Consider the following 27,378-nt stretch of genomic DNA (forward strand, 5'->3'; position numbering starts at 1 on the left):
TGTCTTGCATAAAAAAAAGTTATCTGACATCTGAAAGTGAGTTCTGAATGCCACTGTGACTTGTACATGTGTCCTGTGTACATGTGAGCTGGAATATTTTACTCCACTAAAGTAGAACCCTATGAAATCTTTTGGGTTTGACTGTAAGATGCACTTGTACAGACAGTAATTGGCCTGTTACAGAGATATTAATTAACATGTTAGAAATGTTTTCTTTATTAATGAGAAATTCACACATACTATTTAAATTAATTTGTATAGTTTAAAATTAATTTATTGTGGCCTTCGATGACCTCAAATCTACTAAGACAAAGCTGGAGTATTGTACTAACTGTTAAACCATTCATTAAACATTTTATGCAAATAGTGTTTGTTTATAAACAAATTAACTGCAAGGATTTTCAAAACAGGTGCTGTGTTGTGAATGCGTACTAAATGATGTGGTACTGAAAGAATTAATTAGACCTTCAGATGTAATTAGTTGCAATAATTTGCGTGATTAGCGGCTTGGTTAAGAAGTAAGACACACACATTGTAATGCATGGAAGAGTCACTGCAGTAGCTTTGTCTTTCATACGGTGAAGATGAGATTTCCTCATGGTTAGGAAATTTTTCAAAAAATTGCTGACATAGCTGGAGTTAATTGCCAAGTATCCTGTAGGGGGTAACGTGGTTTTTTTGTTGGTGTGTGGTTTTTCTTGTTTTGTGTGGGGTTTTTTTGTTTTTTTTTTCCCCCTTGGCTTGTTGCGATGCATATGCATTGGAAGCAATACCATTTGTTTGTACCTCAATGAATTTTTAAAACAGAAGGCTGTTAACCCTAGATCTGCAAGTCTCCAGAGGAAGAACTGATACTTAACATGTTCAGGGTTAAAAGATAGGCTGTGATAAGCCACATGAAACAAGTCTAGTGTTTCAAGATCATTTCTAAACATTAATGTAATTTTTCCCCCCTTGCAACTGTAGTTCTGACTTTTCTTCTCACCTATCCAACAATGCAGTCAACCGTTGGATGTACATGAAGAATGCCTTTGAAACTGGCATTAGTCAAAACTGATTAAAAAGAAAGTTACGATTACTGATACTTAATTTATGGTGATCACAGCTTAATTTATGATGATCACATTCCTAGTTATGATAAATGTACAATACCTTTGTGATTTGCTTTTTTTGTCTTGATAATGCCTTGATGCCCAGTGACAATATTAGAGAGTGGGTTTGAAATGAATTAATATGGGGACTTTCTTGATCTTTGCTTCACCTGCTTGAAAAGGTAGATTGACAGTAAACCACAATAGATTCAGTTTTGTGGTCACTAGTGGAAGTTGCTATTGCTTTGCTATTTTAAAAGAAAAGGCTAAAGATTTTGTGCCTTGAGGCATCAAGAATGCACAAATATGAAAGTAATGCACACTTTGACAGAATATATTGCTCTGACAATACCCTTTTAACATTGTTAGAAACACACTTGGGGGGCCTGCAGATGTATTTTGAAAGAACAGGTTATGTTCTCTGTGAATCACTTTGTCAGAAAAAGCAAAAGTTTCTAGAAAAAGTTGAAGAGGAGGATAGAAGAAAAAGAAACAAGGAAAGTTTAGTAAATCAGTTATAAAGTAAATGAGTGCAATTAGTGAGCAGTGGAGAAGATATGAGGTGACGAGAGGCTTCTCAGAATAACACACTTGCTTATAGTGAGTGTTAGAGGCGTTCCATAGAGGTGTCCTATCCTCAGTGAATTTGAATTTCAGCTTTTTAATACAGAACCTTATTTGATCAGATTAAACCACAGCAGTTTGTAAGATGAGCTGTGGGGGAACTTTGTTTCATCTCAGATGGAAGTGGTCACATTAGACCTTGTTTGTTTCATGCACTAATGTAATGCTTCTGAGGCATGAGCTAGAGGAGACCTTGTTTAAAAGCTAAGCCTTGCTGTAGTTACCAAATTGTTTATGTTCTTTTAAGTTTTCGCCATATGATTTCCAAGAGTTTTTATGTAGCTGCAAATCTGACATAAGCGGCAAGACCCAGCAGGAGGTCTCTGGTTAAAAGGTGAATAAAATGATACTGTATTTGGATTACTGACTGGGAAGTATTAGTGGTCATGTATCCAAGTGAAAGTAAAACCCATGCTTTTTATTGCAAACTCAGTGTGGAATACAGTTCATTTTAGGACTGAGGCGGAACATAAGTGCGCTAATTCTTTTCTACAGCAGAATGGCTATTTGTGGTCTTAGCTTTTTTTTTTTAAAAAAGCATAGAAGGGAAAGGGAATAAAATAAATATTAAAAATTACAAAAGAAGAACAAAAAGCATCATTAACTGCTGCACAGCTGCTGTGTGTCTGCTGTCGCGGGGATTACCCTTAATTACTATGGATGAAGTTTGCTATTATTGGTTCTTTGGATACCTCACAAGTGGTTTATTTTTAAAGGAATTCTTCTTTCTATGTATGTTTTACTAGAATATGCAGCTGTTAAACTTTCAAGGAAAAAAATCACTGTTTTAGTCCTGAAGAGACTGAAGATCATTTGACAGAGCTAACATAGGGATCCACTTGAATGAATTTATTTTTTTTTCCTTTCTGTAGTCTGTTTAATTCAGTTCTTTCATTTTAAGTGTGATGTCTGCGAAGTAGTCTTTAGAATGGGCTTTTCTGTATTGTGTTTGAATTTGAACAAAATTAACATTTGTATGTCATCAGTAGCTGCAATGCATAGCTCAAGGCAATGAAGGATAGAAAGTCAAAGAATATGGGAAACTTGATTAAAATGAATAAGCAGTAGAAGGTCTTAAGGGTGGACATAGCTCACTCATTGATTTATTTGTATTGTTTCTTGAGGCAAAAGAAGCTAATTCCATGGGATGTTTAGAAAATAGGTTTTAAATCTGAAAATAAAAAGGTGTTTAAGTCAATAAAATTAGGTTTTAGACAACGTAATCTGGAGACTTCCCTACTTATATTTCTTAGTCTCACTTCATAAAGGGGGCACAATACCGAGTAGGTAAATGTTCTTTGAGAACCTCTTTCCAGTGAATTGTCACTGTACTTGTTATGATTTGGGATCAGTTGGATATTCATAACATTTTGCTTTGTTTTATTCACTAGGACATGAGTTGTGAGGTAAAGCCTAAACTATCAGCCTGGCAATTAGCTGCTGTGCATGGCTTACCAAACGTTGTTATTGTTCAGTGCTGCCCTCTGACTTCCTTGGATAGTATTTTTTTTTATGTTGGCTTCAGTGAAGTGGTCTGTATTTGCTATGCATTTGTGACTCACCAACTGTTCATATGTTATCTAGTTCTGCATTGTATGATGTTGCTTCAGGAAAATTTTGTAGTTTGCAAGACCTCTGTACTCACATCTTTGTAATGCTTTGGCTCTCATTTTGACGTCTTACTCTCTCATTTGTCTCAGTATTCCGAATGTTCTCGATAGCAGCTTTTGTACTTTTGAGTCTACTTGATGGATTGACATAAGTACCTTTTCAATGTTTCAGAAACTTCCTCGTCAACATTTTCTATCCTCAGTGCATCAGTGCTGGAAATGTGAAATGCTTTGCCTGCTAGTGTTTTGCTGGGGTGTTCAATGCTAAAGGGCAGTTTTTGCAAGAGAACTTTTAAATGAAAAAACGCTTGAAGCGGACATCTGAGACAAAGGACCCATATTCCTGGTACTGGTGAAAATCCAGTCCATAGCTTAGTCAAATGAAGGAAGCTTCCTAATTAATTTACCTACCACAATCATCCTCGAATTCAAAGATTAGTGTTAACTGTTTGGTTTATAGCACCTTTACTCAATAGCTATTAATAACTTTTTTTTTTAAATTTTTTTTCTCAAGGAACAGAATAAGGAAAGAGTTGGAAAAGTTTGGATGTTTATCTGTGGATATTTATTTCTGATACAGATATTATTTCTGCTTAGTCCCTTCTGTTGTATTCTCAATGTTCGTATTCTTAAAATAAGGACATAGAGAATGCAGGTGCTTAATGGACCCTGAAAATGTTTTTATAGATTCAGCTCCCCTCCCAAGCCCCATGAAATAAAAAGCCCTGAAAACCCTAATGATGTGGTTGTTTGCCAAGGTTAATTGAGGAAATTTGAGAGTTCTGTTGTGTTTGTGGAGGAGCCAAAGTTATAACACTGCCCAGATGAGTCCTTCCCATTTCCATTGAATATTTAATGCCAAATAGACACAGCTTAAAATGAAGAAAAGTTGATGCTGAACAAATAAAATTATTAAAAAGAATACCCCCTCAAAACCTTAAACGATCTTTAATGCCAAAAAAATACAAATGACCAGTTGAAGCTCTTACATGAAGGATGGTGTCAAGCGTACTATTTTACACTTCTGAGACAAGTGCAAACTTGGAGTTGGGGAAGTGACTTCCTTATTTGGGGTGTCTTAGTTTTTTAGTATTTTTGTAGGCATAACGAGCTTCTTCCACTTAAGACTCCTCTCCCAGCATGATGAATATTACACCATGCACTGAACAGCCCCACCAAGTTTTGTGAAAGGTAAGTGTAATGTTATTCCAAGGAAATGTACATTATGCCCACTTATAAAGAGAAGAAGCTGAGTCAGAAAGCTGAAATGACTTGAATAATTTCTTGCATTCAGATTGAGGAAATTGTATCTTTGTCCTACCATATAGTAGGTGCCAACTTTCATCTAGTCCAAACTTTTACAGCTATGCACTGGTTCAAAATGGGACAATTTCATAATCTGAAATGTACATGATTCTGTGGATGTTTCTTCTGTAATTTTTTAAATTCTGCAGATCTAGGAGGAACCTCCTTCCCACCCCTGAATTCTGATATTAAATGTTGTCTAGTTCTTTTAATTTGTCTTTTTCTGATTCTGTCATGAAACCTGGAATTTAGGTTTCAGAAGCCTACTTACTAAGTCTTGATTTCTTTTTCCGCTGGTTGCCAAATAGACATAGTATTAATATGCGTAATAGTTCTGTATGACCAAGGAATTACATTTTTGAAACTCAAGATATTTTTTCTTAAAGCAGGTTGGTGGCATTTCAGCTGACTCTTTGAAAATCCATGAACACTTTCCAGATACACTTTTGTTCTCTGAAAAATGGCTGAACTCCGTTATAGGTCATCGCTCTAAGAACAATTCTCACAACCTGGGCTGCTTTTTGTATCCCTAAATTGTTGCCATAAATAGAGAATATTACTAAAACCTAAATCACGTTTCTTCAAAAGGAAGACAGTATCTCCAGAGTTTATATTCTGCATTTGTTTATTGTTGATTATGTCAGAAATACCAGACACACACACACTGGAGACTTCGATATTTTAGTGGCAGACATCAATGTAAAACTATCAGACCAATGTGGCGTTTACCTCTCCTATACAGATATTAATGTATACAAACAGATGGCCTTTGTATGTAACACAGTTTGTAATGAAACTGAGATGGTGCACAATCTAATTCTATGTTACAGTCCTCAGATTTGTAATTCTGATTACAGCTAAATTACTTTGCAGTGAATTTTTCCATTTAAAGTATTTAGCCCTAAGAAGAATCTACCGTACAAAACACTTTCTGTGATACTGCTAACTGTTTTTGATAAGCCTGTATAAGTGGCAATCCTTGAAATCCATGTCTTGTTCCTATGAATTGTAGGTTTATTGTGCATTTATCACTCTATTGGAATCTTCCATAAGCATAGGATTTTATGCTCAGAAACCATCTGTAAACAATCCTGTAATTCTTAAACATACAAGAAAAGCTGCAGTCATATTTTTTCCAACGCACCTATAAACCTGACTCTAAATGGTGTTCCTTAGCTAATCTACCCTTCCTTTTCTAAATGTCCTGGATTGCTAATAGCGCTAGCTTCACCAAGAGTAAGAGTGTCAGACAGCTATTGGCAGCAGACTACCAGCAGGTGACTGGTATTTTAAATTTATTTTTGCTTTTAGTAAGACTCAGTACTGAAAAGCTTCAAGTGTAGTGGCTACTCGGAGCGTGTATTCTCCCTGTTCCTGTACAGCTTGAAGTATCAAGAAATTTTAGGGAAACATGGCTGGACTAATCTAGGTGTTATCCTCAGACTGAGTGAGGTTCTTGCGTGTATAAATGGCAGCTTTTAGTTGGTCTAAATAAGGTTAAGTTTTAGATGGATTCTGTGAAATGAGGGTTAGAAAGCCTTGATATTCTTATGAAGGCAAACCTTCCCTGCCAGCTGGAGCCTGGGTAGGGAAGCCAGGGAGAGGATCACTTTGTGCATGCCCATTTTACTTTTTCAAAATAAAGTCAAAAGTGAAGACAGGCGGCATGGTGAGATGGGCTTTTATTTGGACCCACTTTGGTTTTTTTCACTTTAGCATGTGTAGTTTCAGGGGATCCTTTCAATGCTGCTTGGTGTTGACCCTGTCAGTGGCAGGAAAGTAAGACGTTTTTGGTTTAGGAATTGACAGGAGTTTGGGGGAGATGTTTGTAGTCTTGAGAATCTAATGAAGAGTAAGTGAAAATACATTGTGACCAGGCATCCTGTGAATAAGGGTAAAGAGGCTGTGAAAAGCAGAGGTGTTCTTTCAGGGAAGATAGCTTAGTGCTTGTCTGTCAGGCAAGCGCAGCCACCTCCTGCCCAGTATGCTTTGGCGTTGGTGTATGTTCGGAGGCGTACTTGTGAATGTGGTCCTGTGTTTGGCTCACTGGGGCCATAGGAAAATTCAGGCTGGAAGGGACCTCAGGAGGTCTCTAGTCCAACCTCTTGGGAATATAAGAGAATTAAATATACCATTTTTCAAAACTGAATGATATGATGATTGGAAAAAACCTGTTTAGTGTTCTCTTCATAACTTTTTTGCAGTAGCTGGTGTTTTGTAGTCACTGAAGAGTTCATTTCACATAAGGCACATTTCTGTTTTTCAGCTTAGAAATATGGAAGATGTGAAGAACTGAGGCCAACTCATCTTGTATCAAGACGGGTGGAAACTCCCAGCCAACCAGGAATGATGGAAAGATTGAGGTATTATCAACTTTTTAGTCAAGAATAGTACCAGGTACTTATGAATAGAGCAGTACATATAATTGACTTCAGATTCTTGGCTGAAAAAAGACCCAAAATACTTTGGGTGTTTTGCAACTATTTTTAACCACAAATTTGAAATTGTTTAGTTTACTTTCATTCTTTTGCTTAAACATACCAAATGGAAGTCATTTTGCAATTTCAGTTGAAATTAAACTGCATTTGTTTTTTGATCAAAAACCACGACCCCTCCCCACCCCTAAACAAACCAAAACAATTTGCAAAGTACCTGTCCATCACTCCTAACACTCTCTCTCAAATATTGCAAAGAATACGGCTTGTAAGTATTAAGTGGAGATGTCCTGATTAGTGACTGAACTGAATCCTGGGGTGCCTATGAGCTGCTGGTTCATGTTAAACGTGCATTCTGACTCCACAGAAGTTTTCCTGAGTTCAGATGCAGATCTATGCTTTGTGTTTTAAATTCATCTGTGATAAATAAGACCATTTAAGTGCAACCCTGTCAGAAGTAAACTGTAAACCCAGTATAAAACAGTGGAGAAAATTACTCTCAATTTAAAGGAAGAAAAGAGAGGAGTATCATATTCTTCAGGGGAAATTTAAGAGGCAAAATGGAAGCACTCTAATTGGAATTTAGCCAATCTACAATTGAACAGTGTTTATTGTGAACATTTGAATATTGTCAACATTTGAATATTTATGATAACAATACTAATGATTAAAAGAACCACGGAAATATTTAATGAGCTCAAGTCATTACATCCACAGTTTATGTCTCACTGCAAGGTTGGCACTGTCAGCTCTAGTAACAACATTGTGTTTGTTAACATACTAAGATATTAGTTCAATGCAAACAAGGTAAAAACAATCTCTAGCTATTGAAAAAATAGTTTCTGCAACGTGAAGATGTCTTTTACATGTCCTCTATGCAAATAAGTCCTGACCAGTTCTAATAGAGTAAGGAGGAGGCCAAGACTGAAGTATTACAGCTATAAATTTTTTTTTAATTGACGTGGATGTTTCTAACATAAACTGGAGCTAATTTGCTACATGGAAGTGTATTTAGAAAACTATTGCTAGACAGAATAATTTCAGGCTTTTACTACATGTGCCAAATCAAACTTACATTACATTTTTGTTTTTAAACTTCCGTATTGCCATAAATGAAATACTATATTTAAAAAAATGAACATAAATTCAGGTTTGGCATAAACCCTGGTTAATCCCATTAGCTTCTGTGAGATTGCATGAAATTTCTGTAGAGAGAACTGTGCCCACTATATTCATCACATCCTATTTCTCTGTTTAGGTTCTTTATAGTGAAACCACTGTCAAAGTATTGGATACCTTATGTTCCAATAGTAGTATGCTCAAAATTAAAGTGTATGTTCCCTTGATAGACATTTTACATGCAAATAATTTTGTGTTGCTATAAATACTTTGTATCTTAGAAATGCAGTGTTTGCTATCACGGAGATCATAATTTTTGTGAGCTGAATTTGCTTCATATGATAGAGAAATTATAGGCTACAATATGTGATCAAACAGCAATATGGAAAGCTTAAATAGAATGCGCCCTAAGGACAAAGGCTGCTTAAGACTATAGGGGATAGAATAAATGGGAGTTTTAGTAAAGCTATCTCTGATTCCAACAGATAAATTATGCTCTGCCTTTTTTGTATCTCTTTGGGACTGTACTACATAAATTATGACCAAGTATAATTTAGACTTTCAGCCTATATTTCTGAACATCCATCTTGTACGTTTTAAGTACAAAATTACCGTTTTGCAGAAATATGAAATTGAGACAAATTTTTTTCATCTGTGCATTTAACTTCTGCATACGTTATAGCAGCTAAAGGGTTAGAGAGGACGTTGTTACTATCCAGAGGGTGATGTTCGCCAGATGATTGCATAACTGTGTTAAGATCTAAATAAGCGTGAACAAAGTTTGGGGGACAGAAGAGTGTAGAATTGGATATTATTTCAGAATAGGTATCTACTGTAGCTTTAAATAATAAGTAACATGCTTTTCTGAATAAAAAGCAATCATTTGTAAATACAAATTCTTTATTTGTTATCAATTACATTAAAAAGTTATATATGGAATTTCCTTTTGAAGTACAGTTACAGTCAAGTGACCTGAACTTTGGCATACATGAAGACCACAAATTGCAGGCCTTCAATGCACTTATGAGTTCACAATTTGCACTTGAACATCAATGTGTGTATATGAATAAAGCAATAGATCTTAAGAGCCCTATTTTCTATCGCTCAAGCACTGCATTCTGTAGCTTGGATTTCTGTGTAAAATCAACTGAGAATTGTGTACTTCATTTCTTCCATTATAGTATGCAATGTTGTAATACTATCTGGAATTCTAAAATTAGGAATAACCACAAGGTGCATCCTTGTGGCGGTGTGTACATGTCTTCCACGGGGGATAGAATGTGGAAAAAAGATGAAGCTCCTCCTTTGAGGAAGGCAAACTCGCAAGAAATTTATGTTTTTGACAAAGGAGTACAATTTAAAACTGACCCAAGATAGCTTTAAATAACATGCCAATAGCTTGCAATAATATTGCTAGAGGAGTTTTTTGATCCATAATAATGGAGAACCATCCCTTTAGACCTGATGTAACTTTTTCTGTATTAAGAATAAGAAATATCTAGCACTCTTGCACGTGCACAAGGACCACACCTGCAGTATACGAAGGTTTAAAATCATAAGACCTACTTAGTATGTGTAGCAAGGTGAATTTATTTGGCTTCGTTCTGCATACATTTGATGACCATAGCTTTGGGAATTCAGTGCAAGCTTTCATGATGAGTGAAAAATGAATAGAGAAAATGTCTACTGTAGAAGTAGAATGAATAATAGTGTTGAAGAAGAAAATTTCCCCCCTAAAATACAATAGGCCAATTTTTTCTATGTTACAGATTTCCTATCCATTAACTTGGTGATGCTCATATGTACAGTGTTTTGCCATTGCAATGTTTACCTTTTTCTGTAATTGATATTCCATTTAAAGCCACTAGCATTCACTAGACTGCTGGCTTTCCCTGCTTTCTGCAGTAACTAGAGGGAATACTGGAACTCAAGCAATAACGCTAATTGCTTATAAAGATTTTAATGGCAATCACTTTAACTGATGGTAGAGATTAGTCTACTATCACAGACACCATCAAAGGCAGCACCAATAGCTTGTCACCTTACCTTCTGTAAAGAAAAAAAGGTGTTTCTGTTGTCTACGTAAAATGGTGGAATATTTAAGTTTGTAAAGTGTGAGCATGTGGCAGATTCAATTGTAACTTTCAGCTGTTTTTCATTAGAAAAAAGTAAATTGAATAAAAAAATAAGATAAAAGTGAGATTTGTATACTGCTTTCCTCCATTATTTAACCTTTTCTGACATCTTCTGGGGTGAAAATGCAACATAAAAATGGAGTAGTTTCCCTGGCTCCTTCGTTAGAGTTTTTTTTTTTTTTAAATATAGTCTTTATTCTTTTTCCACTGAAAACTGAAAGAAATTGGAAAAGGAAGTTGTATCGTTTTAGGATCGCTGTCATATTGCTGTGGTATGATTCCTATTTTCTGGGGCAGGACTGCACATGTGTCTTTGAACTGTGCATTATGTCTTCAGTAGTTTCACTTTTGTGACTCTGTCTCCTAAAGTTCTCTTGGTCAAAGACCCAATTGCTTAAGGATATTACTATTGACATTACACTACGGTCTTAGTTTTTCAAGAGGTAATCTCTTCCTGCACTAGTCAAGATTCTTCCCAAAATAATGTAGCATCTACAGACCTTATCATTGATTTTTGCAAATTATGACTGGGAAGATGATCTTGTGTCAGAGGTCAGACTGTTCTGATGTGTGGCAGAAGAGGATGAAATTAATTCTGTTAAATTTTACAAGCCCCTCCTGTCATTAGTTATACTGTGTATTTTACTTTTTAGGTCATGAGCTTTTAAAATCAACATATGAATGCAAAAGGAAGTCTATGAGTTAGCTACCAGAGGGTTAAATTTTATTTGAGTCATTACTAAGTGATTTCATGTCCAGAGAGCCTTCAACTCAGGATGTGTAACATTTATCTGCCTAAAATTAAAAGGAAATGAAAGAGATTTATTAGTGCTTGTTTCTTGAAGATGGTTCTCCACATTTGGATTGGTTGAATGATTGAGGATAAAAGGCTTTCATAACGATCTTGCATTGTACAAATGAGCTCTAACCAGAAGTGCTGTCCTAAATGCTGCTGACTTAAGGATAAAAGTACGAAGAAGAGAGGATAGCCTTTTTGCAGTTAAGGTTATAACCAGGATCCTCTCATAAAATTCTAATTTAACTGGTATAATTTAGGCTGGGGTAATTGTCTATGTGTGAAATATGACTAGGTTTGCACTGAAGTTTAAGGAAAGAAATTAAAAAAATGGTCAAATGAATTTTGAGGTGTAAACAGGCTAGCTGATCATCAGTAAAACCAGTGGTGTGGGCAGTGATGCTGTAGTTGTTGGGTTGAGTGCGTTCAGAAAGCAGAGCTGTTTTTAGAGAGTATGGGGGGGGGGAACAATAGAGGTGAAGCTAGGGAGAAGTATGTGCATCTTTACTTTGAAAACCTTGTTTTCTTTAGACATTTTAGACATTCAGATGGGTTATAAATCCTTTCTTAACATGTGAAAGAAGAAATTTAGCATTCAAAAAATCAGTAATACCAAAGTATGTTGGGAAAATGGACATCATAAATTTCACACTACTCACATAAATATGGATTATTTCTTCCAAGTAAGAAGAAAAGTATGTGCATCATAACATCACAATTTCAACCTAAAAAACCCTTTAATTTTATCATTGGTATTTGTCATTTAAAGACTTCTTGATAAGAAACATACACTGTAAGATATATTGATGTTTATTATGTATGATCTCTCATTTTCATATAACTTAATGATAACATAATGCTAATAGTGATAGTTCTGTAATTTCTTGTGAACCATAGATAAGTGTTATAATTCCTGTTTCTTGAGATAACCCCCGTTTTTTCCAAATTCTACTGTTCTCAGCTGAATTAGCTGCTTAACTGCAATGCTTAAATTTTCAAACACTAAAATGAAGGTACCAAAAGTAATGAAAAAAATTTAAGTGATTTGACTGTGTACCATATGCTTTTCATTTTTTGACAAAAGCATCCCCTACTACTGTCTTCTGCTACAGTCCTTGCACTCTGTTCTGGATCTGTTGAGGGCTGGAAAAGGTGCTGCTGTAAGGTCTTAACGCAGATTGGATTTGGGGGGCAGGCAGCATTCTGAACAGCACATTGTATTGTACTGCTGGCGGATGACCTATAAAAGGCTATTGCTGGTAGTGTGTAAATTGGAAAATCCAGGTGCTAGCTAATTTCAGGAGCTAGGAAAGACAGAAAAGTGGGCTGACTTCTCTCTCAATCCCTGTGCTACAGAGGTATGGAAATTAGGGCCAATTTATGATATTGTTTACCATAAATTTCTTGGCTTTACCGTCCTTTTATATTTTTTTCTAAGAATGTTATAATATATAGTCATTAATATAGAGAATGTATTCAGAGATACATATATAGAGAAATTTGAAAGCAATCTTTTTTTTTTCTTTGAATTTTCAGTAAACAACTTGTGAATGTATGGGCTATTTGCATTAATTAACATTGATCTGGGTTCCACAGTGAATATTTTAATGTGTGGATTATTCAGGAGTTTTTGTCTGGTATTCACAATTTGATAATTCATTTGTGTAATTGGTCTGACTGAGTGCTTACGGCACTTATAAATATGTGTACCCCTGAATGGCTTCCTGAGGGTTTGTTCTTTCTCAGTATAGGCAGTATAAGGAAGATATAAAAAAAGAAGTCTAAGGAATATTAGGAATTCTTGAAACATTCCATTCTAATTTTCTTCTAAAACATTCTAATTTTCTCCTAGTGACTAATTTAAATATATGATTATGATTCTAGCAGTTACTTCCAAGTAAGTGCAGATGCAAAGATTCAGAGTCAAAGCATGAAAAAGAATAGTTAAGTTGTATCCTGAATGCCGATGTGACCTTTTCTTGATGGCTAAAACGGTGACATCTTTATGGCTGAACACGTTTTTTAAAAATAGAATTATAAACTTAAACTGCAATAATATATAAGTTCTTAAATTACTTTAAAAAGGTAAACTGGACTTATTACATCTTGATTTTTATTCATAAAATAAGTTTAATGCCGGTATTCTAATATAGATCACAGTACATCTAATAATTTCGGTGTAGCTGGGCTGATCTATAGGTGCAGAGTCTATGTCTCTGAGTTTGTATTTTGGAATGAAACTCCTGCTTAACAACACTGTTTCGTTTCTGAAGCTACTAATCAAAAGGATTTTATTTTTGAAAATATCAATAGTCATGCAGCATAATTCTTAAGTCTTTTTATTTTTGCCATATCTTTTTCAATTATGTCTCTTCCTCGTAATTGTCTAAATATTATTGATACTGTCATATATATTTCACCTATGCTTTCTGCTGTGTGATAGGACACAACAATAGCAAGTGTTATGTTCAGCATGGTTTTCCTGTGGGATTTACAGTGTTATTTGGCAGAAAGTAAGTATGTTACACAGTTAAAGATCAAAACTTTTACTATAAAGAGGGTGGGTTACTTATTGAAAAAGACTTACTGTGAAAGTTCTGAAAATAAAATAGTCTGTCATGACTCGTACCCACGTACGATTAAGAAAGTAGAAGGGCATTGTGAAGAATACACATGATGTACTCCTACTCACTAGTAGTGGTTAATACCCAAGTGCTGCTCAACTGATGAACAAGATCATTTGGAGTATTGGGTCCAAAACATGATTTCTCATGACACTGTGAAAGTTTCTGGGGTTGCTTTTTCGTCACTTAAAGAGATCTGAGAACCCAATCTGTTAGGTTGGTAATGCATTGGCCTAGGATTTTACTGATCTTAAGATGATGAGCCCGATCTAGTCATTGGAGTGATGTTCGATGGTTTACAATGTGTGTATAGCTGTATAGAGAACTTCCTGGCCTTTACTTTAGAGGAACATAAACAATTTTGGATAGTTCATGTAGCTCTAAAAGGGATACAGAGTGCATGGCACTGCCTTAGAAAAATTGCCATTGCCAGTGGAATGACTTCAGTAAATAGCATGAGTGTATTTATGAACTTTTATTTTGCCTGGCTTATGCTAGTGGAACAGGGGAAAGTCTGCCCAGGAAAACACTGATAACAAGTGCTGGATCAGAATTAAAAAACTATTTAAAAATGTGACTCCTCTGAAAATGCTCAGGAGCACAGTTTGATCTGCTGAGAATCTCAGCAATTTACTCATCTGTGTATGCTTTAAGTACAGCTGAAGACTCAAGTAGTGATAATATTGTATCATGTGCCATAAAATTGCTCCAGGTCTTTTAAGTGGCAGCACTAAAAAATGCAAGTACTAAAATGGGGGAACTCAAATTGGAGCCTAATAAAATATCACCCCGTGTTTGTTCCTTGTCTAGAACAACGACCTCTCATAAGCCGTTGCTTTCTTACTTTTCTAAGGGTTACTCTGTTGCCTTGATTCCTTCCCTGATTATCTTGAAGCCTGTCAAGTTGGAAAGCTCTCCCCTCCCTTGCTCTTTCTTCCTAATGGACATGAAACAGTCCAGTCAATAATATTTTACTTGTCTTCCCACTGCGTGTCTCTTCCTCTGATCAGTTTAGGCGAGTTTGACTGCAAAAAGTCAGAAGGGAGGTTAAGATCTGAAAGTTCAGCCAAATGTTATCAGCCACAGAGATGTTGCTAAGGGAAAGGCCTTACAGCCCCTAAGACCGGAGCCAATAATAGCTGCACATAGCTGATAACATCAACAGCTGTCAAAGATCCAGGCATTTGTGGTTCGTCTGTAAACTCAAACACCTGTATTCAGTCAAGCTTTGATTGTTATCCCCTCTTTTCCTGTCATCTTGATTCGTTCCTTGAAGGTGCTGCCAGGATATTCTAAGCTGCTAGTTGATTTATAAAGTGAAAGAGCCCTTCGAAAGTTTGGCACAGTTTGAAAAATCGACTGAGGCTCTCATTCATAGGGTGACAAGTTACTTTGACATTGATATTGACAGTATTCTTTTAATTAAGTTTTAGACGATGTAAGGATGGGTTCAGATCCTTGAAAGCACAGGTTAAAAGTACGTTAACAGCTTCAACATGTGTCACTTAAAAGAACATTATGTACTTTAAGATGGTTTCTTTAATGATGAATTAGATCAAAGTGACTAATAAACATTCTCCATGAAAGCTCTTCAGAGCACAGTATATGCATGTTTGAGATATTTAAAAGATAGAGTTTTGAGGATCAAACTGTAAACTAAACTAAAATATCTTAAATGAACAGCTGATACTGTTGTCACACTACTATAATTGTGTGCAATTAATATGCAGCACAGAAAAAAAGAATTTTTTTTAATGGGAATTTCATGGTAAATTGTGTAAGGGTAGTTCTCCTTTACCAATCATGTAGGGAATTGTGCAGAAATGTGTATACTGCAAACTGATAGAATGTGCAGTTTTGAATGGCTGGACTAAAACAGTAGATATGTAGATATTTTTATCTAATCAGATATGTAGATTATTATTATTTTGAATTAATGCAAACTACTGCAGCTCTGTTGACTTCCTCTGGCCTGTGCCTTGTAGTGAACTTGAAGTCACTGAGAAGCATGGCTACAGCCAAGTGTAATGGAGTTTGGTGTTTTGGTTATGTTCCTGTAGTGTGTGTGTGTGTCTCTATCTCTTTCCTTTTCTTTTCTTTCTTTTTTTTTCTTCTTAAACACTAGAAGTTCCTTTCTTACTCATCTTCATTTTTTGTAACTTTATTCCAAAGAAGTGATAGGTACTGCAGTGACAGACAAGAAAGACAGCATTTTAAAATAATTAATTATACTTCTAGACTATATTGTGTACTCCAGGAAGACTATTTCCAGCTCGTGCCAGGTGCCTTTAGAACTGAAACGTTTTCTTGTTGAAGAGATTGTGGTGATGAAAATGATACAAATGTTATAAAAAATTTGATGGTGGGGGTTGCAAGGGCTGTTTTCGTCTCATGAGTATTATTGTTTTCTGTCTGCAGTTTTATAAGACCAATTTTTTGCAAACTAAGTTCAGGACATATACTGAACTTGTGTGTGGGGCTGAATGCACAGCTGAAGAGCTTCTCTGAGTTAATAATGATAACTGTGAAATTATGCAACTGCAAATTCCAAACTGATTTTTGTCGATTATTTCTAAACAGAGCAATAAAGAAAGGATAACAGAGAAACCTAGTTCTTAGTCAAATAACTTTTTTGCTGAGATTCATTATTATTCCTTGATTGAAGCCTGTTTTACTCCTCAAGTTGCAGGAATGCAGATAAAAACATGGGCTGAAATGTTGGAAACCTCAAAGTCAGTGAGACTGTTGATGACTATGGGCTCAGAATTTAAGATCTGCTTTTTGTTCTGGTTAGAAAACATGATTTAGTAGCTAAAAATTCTTACATGCTGAAATTTAATGGTGTGCAAAACCAGTCTTTTATATATAGGTGAATGCATCTCCGATTCTCCTGAAGGATTCTACAGTTGGGTGAATATAAGGGCTTAGATTTTTGTGTGAAGGTGTGCAGAAGTAAGCAAGATGGGGAATGGAAAGAAAAGGGTAAAACATCTAGTACTTCTAGTAAACCCAAGCTTGATACTTACCACCACTCTAACCTGGAAAGCAGAACTCAATGAAAGTGACGTTAATGACAGTTCATGACAGGCTCATCTTTTCTATAGTGTTGAGGAAGCCTGTTCATGTAGAATTGCTGCACAGCTACTGTTTCCCCTTCTGGCTCCAGAGGGACAGTTTAAAGGCAGGCCCACCTTGCTGATGCCATTTCTGACTGTAGCAAGGAGTTGGAATATTGGAGGATCATGTGAGAAGAATATATTTTTGCTATTTTCTTTCTTTCTTTTTTTCCCCCTAAACTTCCCTTTTCAAGAAAATAAAGTACATTATGCTTCCTTCAAAGAAGGTTGTGGAAAAAGTTTCTGCAACTTGTACTTCAAAAAAACCCCCTTTATTTCAGGAGAAAATGTATCAGGAAGTTTGATGATATGCATAAAGTTGTATTGCTTTTGTAACACAGAGGCAGTAAAAAGAAAGTAAAGAATAAGTTCAGTATATTTTAGCTGATGTATCCCATGTGTTTACGTTTATCTTTATTTAAAGTGAAAGTCAGAATTGGAAGCTTACACACTGTCACTGACTCCTGTTGTACTGCAGCTGCCTATCAAGTTACCATCCATATGGAAAGTACCCATCAAGGTAAATTTCAAAATATTAGTCTCAGCTCCTTATTTGTACTATTTTTGTAAAATCTGTACTTCATGGTGTTGAGTGGGATCTCAAAAATATACCTTGACTTTCTTGAAATAATTGTCTTTGAATTTATTTGGCAGAGGATTCATAAAAATCTAAAAGAGAATGGAATGGATCAAAATGGTCTGTTGTCATTATTACATAAACAGTTATTTTTATAGGCTTTGGATGCAGTAATGGCTCAGGCAGTGGTTTATCTTTAAGCATGTAAACTCTGACTTTAGGGAAGCTTTTTGCATTTGGAGTTAGTCACATGCTGTAGGAGTTGGGGACTTTGATATGGGAAGGACAACAGAAATACTACTTCAGTAGTATACAGCACACCTTCAACATTTGCAGCATGGGTTATACCTTCATAACGCTTTTAGCATCCTTTCCACAGTGGAATTTGTATGACATCCCAGTAGCATTTGATATTGTCCTCAGTTAAAGCCCATATTTCCTTGGGAATGTGCAACTTGTTTCCAAACATACTGAAACCAGCAACTGTGTGTCTAGTTTTCTGAAATTTATACTAAGATTCATGGATGTTTCTGTTGGGAAAAGTAAGGTGAAAAGTTTTCCAGGGTGCCTTTTCCATTCCTTTAGCTATCAACTGATCAGGTGCCAGGCTTGAATCTGTTTACAATTTGAAATACTCTGCTACAGGTCATGCAGGATTGCATGGAGGCTTGCTGTTTATTATGGCTTGCTAACCCACATTGGTAGGTATTTTGAAGCTTGTTGTATTTTCAATAGAATTAAGCATGTTTGAAAAATCTTACAGAAAATCTTAGCATTTTATTAATTTCAAAGTCTTCGGAATTATAACCTAAATTTTGACCCAATCTTATCCCATACTGTTAGTAACATTTAGTTTAAATGAAAGAAAGAAATGTAAGCTTCCATTCTCTCCTGAAAATAATATGACCAGTCTTCTGAAGAAGTCTTGTTACTGGTAAGTTCAAAAGAATCAGTATATTTTTTTCACTTACCCTTCACCACCTCTAGAAATTGAATCAAATATTTTGAAATTCAATGAAAATATATGAGAAAGTATGTTTTTAATATGTTTACTTATATCTGCATTTTGGTATGTACTGGGACACTTTTGAAGTGACTTTATGAGGGACAAGAAGGCAAGGTTGATATGCAGTTAAAACAGTGAAAAGAAAAAAAATTGGAATTAAGATTAACCAAACGGGGGAATATGCACTAGGTTAGAGCAACTCCCTGTTTTATTGGATTGTTGTTGTTAATACATTAGTTTTGCCTATCTAGTACTATGCTGTGAGGATTCGGTTATATGGCTTTTTTAATATTTATTTTCTCTTAAAAGTACTTTGTGATGTGAAATGTGGATGTACTGAAATAATGCAAAAGTAATTCCAAATGATTACACTTTTCTGTTTTATTGCACATAAGTATTCTAATTATCCACTTACCTACTGCAGAAATGGTCAAAAAGATCCGAGTCCTCCTTTGAAGCCATTTTATTGTGAATGTCGTTTTTCAAGCTCTGAAAGTTCAATCCTCAACCTTTTTATTCACCCGACGCATCTATATTATGTTCTAGAAAAACAGAGTTTGTGAGATAGTGATGAAACTTGCAACAAAACAGTCCGTCTGTTGTCTGTTCCCTGTCTTCCCTATATATATGTGTGTGTGTGTGTGTGTGTGTGTATAGTGAGAAATTGGGCAGATGTAATGTAGGACCTACATGAGACTAATTTTCATTTAGAACAACAGCAGGAGCTCGTGTAAGACGACGGGACATTTCAAATGATAGCGTGTCCTTAAGTTGAGGCAGCTAATTTGAGCACTTATTTATTTTTATAGAATTGAAACTTTTCAAAATAAATTGCTCTGGAAGTATGGCAGGTCTCTGGCATGAGGGTAAATTTTCAGCATTAATCTTATACACTACGCATATACGCTGTATACACCAGAGACCTAAAGTATTACCAGGTCTGTTCAGAAATACATTAACTCTTTGCTGTGGTACCATTGAGGTCGAGGTCCCAATCCTGCTAGCTCCCTTGTGAGACAATATTCTTACATTGGTACATTGAAGCAACTGAGATTGAATATACAATCTCTGTGGTTATGCACATTCTTAAGATATGGAATTTTTAACGTCCCATGTGATATTTTAATTTTCCACATGATAACTGAGGGAGGGAACTAAAGCGTTTCAGTGACCGTAAGATAGATTTTTGGTAGGGCGAAGGTTAAATTTCCTGGTTTCCTGTCTTCCAGTATCTATTCCTCTAAAATTATGATTTATTTGGAAAAATATTTTCTGTCTTTCTAGCAATATACCAACTGAAGAGAAGTATGTGTGCGTACTATTAACTTCTTTTGGGGCACATATAAGATTCCAGGTAAGTGGAAATCATGTGACTGGCAAGGAGATAAAAGTTCTCTGCACCATTCTGCTTTAAAATAGAATTATAGTGCCACCTAATTTGTTGTTTTTCCTATTTCTTACAGAGAAAAAGAAAATTGCGTGACAAAGGTTAATATAACAATCTTCTCTTATTACAATGATTTATGTATGCTGAGCATTAACAGCAGAATGTCATCCAGCTCTCCTTTAATTTGCAGACATCTGGATTTTTCTTTGTTGGGATCACAGTGGTAGATGACAAAGCTGTACTCTTGAGAAATAGGAGAGAACACTGTCATTCATAGCTTGTTATACCGCAAACATTGAACTCTAACAGTTATCTCTGGCAAGTCAGTGGACTTCAAAAATAGAGCTCTGTTTTTATCCAAATGATCCTCGCTAATGAAATACATGGGGAAGAATATTATATTCATCTTAAAATTATTCTGATCCTATAATATGTCAAATGACTGTAGATAGTGGTTAAAACAACCTAAATGTGAATTCTCCTGCAATTTTAATTCAGAGATGTCAATGCTGCAATTTGCAATGATTATGGTTTAAAGCAGCCAGTTTTGTTTCTTTCTGTAATGTAAGATATAATTTATGGTTTAGAAATGTTTGAAAAGTGGAGGGCAGGGTAGTTTGATTAAAGTAAAATGCATTTTGACATGTTTGAATCAATTGTAATGAGAATTTTTCATTTTATTGGTCTTTTAACCCAGAATGATCTTGGTGCTGTGCAAAGGTATGGCTTGTAAAAACAATATTTCATTATACTGGGTGTCACTCCTCCCTGTGTAGATCAGCCACCTCTGACATGAAATGCAGATTTCAAACATTACACTTCAATGGAAAATGATCATTTAGCAAAAGGAATATTCTTATCTGAGAAGTAAAATGAGAATTTTGGCTTGCATTAAATAAATATGAGCTGGAAGTTAACTACAGTATGAAGGCTTACAGTAGCCACAAAATGTATCTTAGCGTTTTTAACACCTTCAATCATCAGTTATAATTCCTGTAACATCCACAGGGTTTGCTTGCTTCTCCTCTACCTCATTTATGACATTTGATAAGATAATAGTTTGTAACTTGAAAAGGATCCTGTTCTTGAAGGACCATCTTTACTGTCCATATCAGTAATCCTAGTAACAGGCAAAGCATGGAGGGAAGAAATGATGTTTTATATATATGCTAGAATTTTCTAGAAGATGGAAGAGACACTTTCAGAAAATTAATTCTCGCAGTTGTTCTTGGATGATGCAGTCTTATCTTGCAGGTTTTTTATTTGTTTGGTGGTGAATTTTATTTTAAATAGTCTGTGGCTATGTTTTTTCTGCTTCAGAAACTGTAATAAAGGTTTGATGCAGAAGAATGTTCAACAACCTCAAAATCATCCTTTTAAAATATGACTTAAAGTTGAATCCCTTTATATATTTTTTTTTTTATGTGTGAATACAGTTCGGTCTTAGAATGTTTTACCCAGTGTTTAACATCCATGTAGTTTTGAATTCATGGTTCAATTCCTGTAAAATACAGTGGTAATAACTATACCAAAATCTTTTCAGCAAAACTCTTTCCAGTGTCATCTCAAAGACTTTTAACAGAAGGGGAAAAACTAATTTCTAAATTCACAGGACACAGTTTATGACTCTCCTTGACTTGGAAAATGGATGTTGACTGCCAGAGTCTGCACACATTTTGTGCCTCTTGTCTCTTTACCTTCTGATTAGTCATAGAAAGCTACTGCCTTTCTGGGATCTGCTTTTGCTTTTTATTTGGAATGTTTTCTTTGGATAAATGCAGTTGTAGTGGTACAGGTAGTGGGGTCTTTTGACCCCTTCCACTCAAGATCATTGCTATAAGGTAACAGATATAGATCTAAGGTGTAGGGTTTGTGTTGTGGGTGTTTTGTTTGTTTGAATTCCACCCCCCCTGCCCCTGAGCTGTTGCATTGGCTCGAATATGTATGTTGCTTAATTCTCATAATACCGTTTTTCTTCTCACACCTGAAGAGTTGCTATAGGCTCCTGATGTGTAACAAAGAGAGTTTGACTCAGTCTTCTTATTTAATGAACAATGTTTCTTGGAGTAATATTTCTGTTTTTTGATGGAATCAGTTAATTGGATTAATATGATTGCAGGAAGCTTCTCTGCTCAGATTGAAATGTAGCTTGGAAATGCTTGAAGTGAAGACTGACATTCACTTAAAATAATAATAATGAAGACCATGAAAGGCAGACAGAAGAGGTTTTTCTTATAATTGTTTTGCTGTGATCTGTATGCCTGTGACAGCAAAATCTAAACTATTCACATAATAAAGGTAGTTATCAGAAACGTATTTTATAGTGTAACTGAAATGGTAAATTGGGGTGTAAGAAAAAAGCACAGACTGTTCTTCTGTTTGAAATAAAATCATTGTTCCAGGACATATGTTTCATATGTAGCTAATCTGTGCAGTTGGCTACTGTTTGTTATTTAACGCTCAGTGCGTGCTTTGTAAGCATACAGCTATATTAATCAAATCAACATTATTTTGCTTCCATACAAAACTTACTCTTTTCATCTAGGGACTATTTAAAAAAAGAAAAAAAAGGCAAAATCACCAGGTTTTGCAAATGAAGACAGATAATTTAGTACCAAAATTATCTTAAGAATATGCAGCATCCAAAAGTGCTGTATGAAATAACTTCTTTTGGAAAAAAAGAAAAAAACCAAACCACGTTGGAGATCTACCCTCTATGAAATACAGGATGTGATGGATTTTGGAATGCACACCTGATCAAGCAAAACGCTATGCACATGTCCTTGTTTTTTAAGCTTTTCCCAGGGAAAAGTTACCTGGAAACCTGACCTGTGCTTCCCTGGTAAATGTTCCATGAGCCTTCTGAATCCAGCATGTACGCTGGCAAAAGCTTAGACAATATTGTTGAAAATCTTTTAGTTATATTAGTGTCAGACAATGCTTGTTTTACTTGTAGGCTATTGCTGTCGTGTGTGGAAAATTTGGGAAATGTTTTTTTCTTATTAGAAAGTGAAGAAGAAAGTACTTCTGACTTTCTTTAAGAAAATCAACTATACAAACCTTAGGACTAAATAGAAATAAGAAATGAAAGAGAAAAGATGCATCTGGCTCTATTCAACAGAAGACCTTTTTATGCTCGCAGAAATAAATTTGATGTTACAACTTTTTTCATCCTCATTGTCAAGTATATAGTTAACTTGCTGTGCTTATCAATTCACTAAAGGGAAATTCTGCTGACTGACAATAACCCTGTTTCAGAAAAAGAGAGGAATCTGAACTATCTCTGTTTGGAGAATGTGAAATAAAAAAATAGATATTTTTATGAAATAACTCCTGACTTATCCCCTCATTCTTCCTATGACCCTTATTCCCTCTTATCGTAGTAAAATAAAGCCCTTTCCAGCCTAACGTCATGCTACAGCATTAGTGTGATTCCTTTAGTAATTAATAGAATTTAGGCTCCAGCATAGTCAGTTTTGATTAAGCAAACATTAAATTAATTCAATCTGCAAACACTTAACTCTGTTAGAACTATTGAGGGGAGAAAGCATTTGGATGGACGGCAGAACGTATCTTCATCGGATTGCTAGCCACCTCAGAGTAGTTAACAGTCAGATCAATACAGCTCCTAGAGCTATAATAAAATGGCTTCGACAAGCTCATCTGTGGCTGAGAACACAGTATACACATTGATTTCCTGGCCTGATATAACCCATTTACCTATTCAGCTAGTCCGTTAAGGAAGGTGTAAGGCTACAAAGGCCCAAGGGAGCAATGATGCCTGTAAGTAGGTTAGCAAATACTTGGAAATGTCTTAATTTGTTTTACAGTTACTACTTCAGGGAGATAATTTTTTTTTTTTTTTTCAGGAAAAGGTTTATATGTAATTTCTTATTCTTTTGTAATGTTTTTTAAGTTGGGAAAAATATAGTGCTCTGTGCTCAATTTTTGTCTTCATAAAGGTCCTTACTGTTCTACTAACTTGGGGGTTTGAACATTTGTGATCCCCAAAACCCTGACTTATCACCCTGCCAGCTTTGAAATGTACATGTGATAAAGAATATGCCAAGCCAAAACTTAACCACTATTTGTCATCCTCTACTTTTTCATTCACTTGGCTTGCTTTCTTGAATCTGATAAAGAGAAAGCGATAGAAAGCGAATTTATATATGGGGATACATGAATCAACATTACTTTGTTCTAAGCCAAGTTCTTGCCCTACTTTTCGTTATTTATTTATTACAGCTTTCCGAGTTCTACATTGCAGAACTGGGAACTGGAAAAGTGATTCTAGTCTAGCTGTACTATCAGATTCTGCTGAATTCTGCTTCTGCAAGTGAACCTGTGGGTACAGAAGAACAGGAGAGGAGGAGAAGCAACCAGTACTTGATATACTGGCTGCTGGTAAATAGTGAATTTGGATGTTCCAACTAAAGGTAGTTTCTTGTGAAAACAGTCTGTTAAGCAGCTTAGAGAACTGTTCAGTTCTTACCTGAACTCTACTTTTGTATCATGTATTAAGTGGCCGGTACAATTTCTAGTAGCATTTCTCACACCTTTGCAAATGTTGTACCATGTAGAATGTGGAAATTAGTAGCAAAGACTGATATTTGTGATACTGTGTCCCAAAATGCATGTCTAGGTATGTGAAAAAGGTGTTTTTAAACTAAGTGCAAATGTTTATTCGTTTCATTGCTCTCAAACTCAATTTTTGCTTCTGTTCCGTTAGTGGCTTGTTTTATTCCCTCTGTGATTCTGCACTGAGCGGGTGGATACTCAGACCATTCATGAGGAAAGATATATTGAAAAAGACAGAATGGTAAAGCGGCTGATAGGCAGTTATTAGATTCAGATAAACTGTAATCTTAAGTCATCTTCTGAGCATGCTAATTACACAATGACATTACCTACATAGAGTGCTATTGCTTTGTTAACATGTTATGCAAGGTCCTTTATTAACACTGCAAGAAAGGACTTCCTCTCATTAGGTGGTTATGCAAAACTATAATTATATTTGCCTGTGAAAAATGGTGAAGTTATGAAAGGCTTACTTCTTGAGGGCTTTACTTCCCCCCTGTCCCCCCCTCCCTTGCAGATTATAATCACTCTTTCTGTGGAGCGAGGGTGACACAGTTTAAAGTAAGAAATTTGTTTCCATCTAAGGTTTAGAATTCAGTAATCTCTTTATCTTTCTGCTAAGATAATAGTTATCTGTGTTATTGTAGCATTAAAATAAAAAACATTCTATGATACCTCAGTGTGTGTAATTTTGAAGAGAAATTTGGGTGCTGTCACTGAGGAGAAAATTAGCGGTGAATGACTCAAATTTAAAATTGCTTTTTAATATAAACGTAAAATATTTTGGATGTAATAATTACTAGTGGTTTCAAATAATGCATTTTTATCGAAATACGCTTTTTTTTTCCTTGATGCACCTTTGCATTTTCAGGTTTGTAACTGTGATATAACCCCCTTGTGAAAATTCTGCAAAGTACAAGCAATGTTCCCAACCTCTTCAACAGTAATGCCACATTCACCTCTAAAAAGCATGATATAACTGTTTATAGCCCTGCATAGACAAAGGAGGGATTTCAGATCAGTTTTCACCCGTAACACTATGACCACAAATCTTCAGCCATGTCCTTCTAAAGGCCTATCTGGAGGTGAGTTCTTATTTCCTCCATAAATTGGACATTTGTACAGACCTGGCTGTCCTGGGATACTTCCTAGTGATCAGGTGGTCAGAATTACTTTACAGTTCTGCAGGAGCATGCATAGATTTTATTTATTTACTTAGTCTTTATTTTCCCATTTTCTTTTGCAAGAAAAGCCTGTGAAGCCCCTCTTCAAAGCTTTCTTTTCAAGAGTGGACATACTGCAGGAGGATTTAATACTCTGTATGTGCATTTCAGATGGAAATGATCACATTCAGGGAAGAAAACATTTTGTTTCTACTCCAGTAGTATCTGTGTATTTTAATAGGTTTGTTGTCCATGTAAATTTTACACCTGGTGTGATAATATTCTGTGTCCTTAAAATCAAGCTATCTTAAATTGTACCTCTAATTATGGATTAAGGGTCTTAAATTTATGCTACCAAATTTCAAAATTCAGTTGTAGCATTTTGATTGAACAATGCATGGTTTTTATATTAATGATGTGAACCAGAAGCACTACTACTTCTACTTTTATTTTATTGTGAGATGAAATGATGGTAATTGGAGTTCAAAGGCAGTGCTCTTAGAAATTTGCAATATGCTTGTGAGGACAATGAGTTGTACAATGAAGGTATTTTGAGGAAGACAGAGCAGTCCTTTGTCTGGTATGGTAATTGAAACAGTTTTGTGCATATCTTTTATGACATCGGCTTCAGGTTGGGAGGTGACAAAGTACTGTAAGTCACTCATGAGGGTTGGAGGCATGTGCAAGGATTATGGATAATGTACATATAATTTCAGGGTACAGAACAGGCTTAGTGGACAGTGAGCGGCTGATGCTCCTTTGTGATTATCCTAAAATGTAGAGGAAGCAAAATGAAATATAGCAGAAGAATATATAGTATATGATACGTTACAGAGAAGGCAATCAAGTGTGAAATGACAGCAAGAGAATCCAAACGAGAACAGGCAACTGACGAAGAGTTAGTGGTATTGAGGAAATACATCTGGGTTGGAGGCTAGGAGCAGACTAAAAAATGTTATGTCACTCAATGCAGATGGAAATGAGCATTTCAGGAAAATTTAATTTTTGAGAGGTAAGAATATTAGTACTGTGAAGTTTGAAAGTGTAAATTGAGAGACTTGCTTTATAAGAGATATTTGGTGGTCATTAACAAAGAATGAAAGTGAATCAAGAACGTGATTAATACTGAACACTTCAATAATGAAGCAGAAGAGTTGTGGAAAAACTTCTAGGATGGTCTCCTGGCAGCCTAGCTAGTAAGCCCTGAAATAACAAAGAGAAGGTATTACCTTGATAAACCACGCCACTGTTTAATACTAGAACTTATGGAACCTTTAACTCAGGCTCCTATTTCCTTTTATGCTTCCACAATAAACATTTAGTTTACTGGTTTAAACCATCAGGGTGGATCATGTTTTTCACAACATATGGATTAACACTCTCAGTTGTCGGTGGCAATAGACCACATTTATTTCAAGTGAGTTCAAAGGCTGTCTGAGACAAAATGGAGTATGACATAGAACACTGATACTGTTGTAGCCTCAAGCAAATATAGAAGTTTTACACCAAAACAGCACATTGCTAAAGGCAACCAGAACAGTACCAGCACAAAAACTAATAGGCTGGGGGGAAAAAAAAAAACCCAACCACTAAGAATATTCCTAATGGCTTACAGGAATGCACCTCACTTTGTGCCAAGGGTGAGTGTAACTCAGCTACAGGACAGGATTGAAAGAGAAATTAACACTAGCAAGTGGGAAAAGTCTGAGTGAGGAAGTTATCTTAGAAATCAGGCAAAGACAAAAAGGACATATAGATCCAGGAACATCGACCAGAAGTCCTGTCTTTCAGTACATGACTCTAACCACAACT

The 27,378-nt window shown here is 35.6% G+C and overlaps 1 long non-coding RNA gene across 4 annotated transcripts in view; it reads left to right on the forward strand.

Moving 5' to 3' along the window:
- Window positions 1–27,378, forward strand: part of LOC127021128 (uncharacterized) — a 188,686-nt gene that overhangs the window by 128,228 nt on the left and 33,080 nt on the right. For 3 of the 4 annotated variants that reach the window (XR_007767166.1, XR_007767165.1, XR_007767167.1), the window contains 4 exons: window positions 6,897–6,993; window positions 17,280–17,375; window positions 19,723–19,792; window positions 19,902–19,926. This is a non-coding gene — a long non-coding RNA (uncharacterized LOC127021128). The remainder of the gene's footprint in view (window positions 1–6,896; window positions 6,994–17,279; window positions 17,376–19,722; window positions 19,793–19,901; window positions 19,927–27,378) is intronic. The other variant, XR_007767168.1, reaches the window with a different exon arrangement.

Source organism: Gymnogyps californianus, chromosome 12 (genome assembly GCF_018139145.2).
Source record: "Gymnogyps californianus isolate 813 chromosome 12, ASM1813914v2, whole genome shotgun sequence".
In the NCBI taxonomy this organism is placed as follows: Eukaryota; Metazoa; Chordata; class Aves; order Accipitriformes; family Cathartidae; genus Gymnogyps; species Gymnogyps californianus.